This window comes from Stegostoma tigrinum, chromosome 34 (genome assembly GCF_030684315.1).
Source record: "Stegostoma tigrinum isolate sSteTig4 chromosome 34, sSteTig4.hap1, whole genome shotgun sequence".
NCBI classification, from domain to species: domain Eukaryota; kingdom Metazoa; phylum Chordata; class Chondrichthyes; order Orectolobiformes; family Stegostomatidae; genus Stegostoma; species Stegostoma tigrinum.
In genome coordinates, this window is record NC_081387.1 from 27,928,469 (window position 1) to 27,932,594 (window position 4,126).

Below are 4,126 nucleotides of genomic sequence, written 5' to 3' on the forward strand. Positions count from 1 at the left end.
AGGGAATGGGGCATTGAGGGGAATGGGACAGTGAGGGGAATGGGGCAGTGAGGGGACTGGGTCAGTGAGGGGAATGGGACAGTGAGTGGAAGGGGTCAGTGAGGGGAATGGGGCAGTGAAGGGAATGGGGAATGGGTCAGTGAGGGGAATGGGGCAGTGAGGGGAATGAGACAGTGAGTGGAAGGGGTCAGTGAGGGGAATGGGACAGTGAGGGGAATGGGGCAGTGAGAGGAATGGGACAGTGAGGGGACTCGGACAGTGAGAGGATTGGGACAGTGAGGGAATGGGGTATTGAGGGGAATGGGACAGTGATAGGATTGGGACAGTGAGGGGAATGGGGCAGTGAGGGGAATGGGACAGTGAGGGGAATGGGTCAGTGAGGGGAATGGGGCAGAGAGGGGACTGGGACAGTGAGGGGAATGGGGCAGTGAGAGGAAGGGGAGATTGTAGGGAATGGGGCAGTGAGGGGAATGGGGCAGTGAGGTGAATGGGACAGTGAGGGGAATGGGACAGTGAGGGGAATGGGGCAGTGAGGGGAATGGGACAGTGAGGGGAATGGGCCAGTGAGGGGAATGGGTCAGTGAGGGGAATGGGACAGTGAGGGGAATGGGTCAGTGACGGGAATGGCGCAGTGAGAGGAATGGGGCAGTGAGGGGAATGGGGCAGTGAGTGGAATGGGGCAGTGAGGGGAATGGGACAGTGAGGGGAATGGGACAGTGAGGGGAATGGGTCAGTGACGGGAATAGGACAGTGAGGGGAATGGGTCAGTGAGGGGAATGGGACAGTGAGGGGAATGGGTCAGTGAGGGGAATGGGACAGTGAGAGGAATGGGACAGTGAGGGGAATGGGACATTTTGGGGAATGGGGCAGTGAGGGGAATGGGTCAGTGAGGGGAATGGGACAGTGAGGGGAATGGGGCAGTGAGAGGAATGGGACAGTGAGGGGAAATGGGACAGTGAGGGGAATGGGACAGTGAGGGGAATGGGGCAGTGAGGGGAATGGGACAGTGAGGGGAATGGGACATTGTAGGGAATGAGGCAGTGAGTGGAATGGGGCAGTGAGCGGAAATGGGTCAGTGAGGGGTATGGGGCAGTAGGGAACTGGGACAGTGAGGGGAATGGGACAGTGAGGGGAAATGGGACAGTGAGGGGAATGGGACAGTGAGGGGAATGGGACAGTGCGGGGAATGGGACAGTGAGGGGAATGGAACAGTGCGGGGAATGGGACAGTGCGGGGAATGGGACAGTGAGGGGAATGGAACAGTGCGGGGAATGGCTCAGTGAGGGGAATGGGACAGTGAGAGGAATGGGACAGTGAGGGGTATGGGGCAGTAGGGAACTGGGACAGTGAGGGGAATGGGACAGTGAGGGAATGGGGCAGTGAGGGGAATGGGACAGTGCGGGGAATGGGGCAGTGAGGGGAATGGGTCAGTGAGGGAAATGGGACAGTGAGAGGAATGGGACAGTGAGAGGAATGGGGCAGTGAGGAAAATGGGTCAGTGAGGGGAATGGGACAGCGAGAGGAATGGGACATTGTAGGGAATGGGGCAGGGAGTGGAATGGGACAGTGAAGGGAATGGGGCAGTGAGGGGAATGGGACTGTGAGGGGAATGGGGCAGTGAGGGGAATGGGTCAGTGAGGGGAATGGGGCAGTGAAGGGAATGGGGCAGTGAGGGGAATGGGACTGTGAGGGGAATGGGGCAGTGAGGGGAATGGGTCAGTGAGGAGAATGGGGCAGTGAGGGGAATGGGACAGTGAGGGGAATGGGGCAGTAGGGAATTGGGGCAGTGAGGGGAATGGGTCAGTGAGAGGAATGGGGCAGTGAGGGGAATGGGACAGTGAGAGGATTGGGACAGTGAGGGAATGGGGCATTGAGGGGAATGGGACAGTGAGGGGAATGGGGCAGTGAGGGGACTGGGTCAGTGAGGGGAATGGGACAGTGAGTGGAAGGGGTCAGTGAGGGGAATGGGGCAGTGAAGGGAATGGGGAATGGGTCAGTGAGGGGAATGGGGCAGTGAGGGGAATGAGACAGTGAGTGGAAGGGGTCAGTGAGGGGAATGGGACAGTGAGGGGAATGGGGCAGTGAGGGGAATGGGACTGTGAGGGGAATGGGGCAGTGAGGGGAATGGGTCAGTGAGGAGAATGGGGCAGTGAGGGGAATGGGACAGTGAGGGGAATGGGGCAGTGAGGGGAATGAGACAGTGAGTGGAAGGGGTCAGTGAGGGGAATGGGACAGTGAGGGGAATGGGGCAGTGAGAGGAATGGGACAGTGAGGGGACTCGGACAGTGAGAGGATTGGGACAGTGAGGGAATGGGGCATTGAGGGGAATGGGACAGTGATAGGATTGGGACAGTGAGGGGAATGGGGCAGTGAGGGGAATGGGACAGTGAGGGGAATGGGTCAGTGAGGGGAATGGGGCAGAGAGGGGACTGGGGCAGTGAGGGGAATGGGACAGTGAGGGGAATGGGACAGTGAGGGGAATGGGGCAGTGAGGGGACTGGGTCAGTGAGGGGAATGGGACAGTGAGTGGAAGGGGTCAGTGAGGGGAATGGGGCAGTGAAGGGAATGGGGAATGGGTCAGTGAGGGGAATGGGGCAGTGAGGGGAATGAGACAGTGAGTGGAAGGGGTCAGTGAGGGGAATGGGACAGTGAGGGGAATGGGGCAGTGAGAGGAATGGGACAGTGAGGGGACTCGGACAGTGAGAGGATTGGGACAGTGAGGGAATGGGGCATTGAGGGGAATGGGACAGTGATAGGATTGGGACAGTGAGGGGAATGGGGCAGTGAGGGGAATGGGACAGTGAGGGGAATGGGTCAGTGAGGGGAATGGGGCAGAGAGGGGACTGGGACAGTGAGGGGAATGGGGCAGTGAGAGGAAGGGGAGATTGTAGGGAATGGGGCAGTGAGGGGAATGGGGCAGTGAGGTGAATGGGACAGTGAGGGGAATGGGACAGTGAGGGGAATGGGCCAGTGAGGGGAATGGGTCAGTGAGGGGAATGGGACAGTGAGGGGAATGGGTCAGTGACGGGAATGGCGCAGTGAGAGGAATGGGGCAGTGAGGGGAATGGGGCAGTGAGTGGAATGGGGCAGTGAGGGGAATGGGACAGTGAGGGGAATGGGCCAGTGAGGGGAATGGGTCAGTGAGGGGAATGGGACAGTGAGGGGAATGGGTCAGTGACGGGAATGGCGCAGTGAGAGGAATGGGGCAGTGAGGGGAATGGGGCAGTGAGTGGAATGGGGCAGTGAGGGGAATGGGACAGTGAGGGGAATGGGACAGTGAGGGGAATGGGTCAGTGACGGGAATAGGACAGTGAGGGGAATGGGTCAGTGAGGGGAATGGGACAGTGAGGGGAATGGGTCAGTGAGGGGAATGGGACAGTGAGAGGAATGGGACAGTGAGGGGAATGGGGCAGTGAGAGGAATGGGACAGTGAGGGGAAATGGGACAGTGAGGGGAATGGGACAGTGAGGGGAATGGGGCAGTGAGGGGAATGGGACAGTGAGGGGAATGGGACATTGTAGGGAATGAGGCAGTGAGTGGAATGGGGCAGTGAGCGGAAATGGGTCAGTGAGGAGAATGGGGCAGTGAAGGGAAATGGGTCAGTGAGGAGAATGGGGCAGAGAGGGGAATGGGACAGTGAGGGGAATGGGACAGTGAGGGGAATGGGGCAGTGAGGGGAATGGGGCAGTTTTGGGAATGGAACAGTGAGAGGAATGGGGCAGTCAGGGTAAATGGGAATGGGGCAGAGTGCTCACACTGAGCGCAGTGGAGTACAGGGTTTGATGTGAGCAGTTGTGGGTACGGTGAGCGACAGTGCAGGGTCAGCCCTATGTTTGTGGCCTGAATTTCTGCGTTTGCTGGAGGTGCTGAGTTTTAAACGTTGTATTTGTTTCCAGACCATATGCAGCAGGTTGGGGCCTTATCCAATGGTTTTTGTCACGGTGCCCAGAGTGTTTGGTGACCAATGTTCTGGGGCTCTTTGAACTCTTTCAGGAAATGTCTTCTGTTTTTTTCACTAACAGTATCAATGTGGACAACTGTTCAAAGACTGAGCCACCTCGCAGCAAGATGAGAATTCCCATGGTTTGATCGACCGCTCTGTGGTAAAATAGAACAATCCACATTT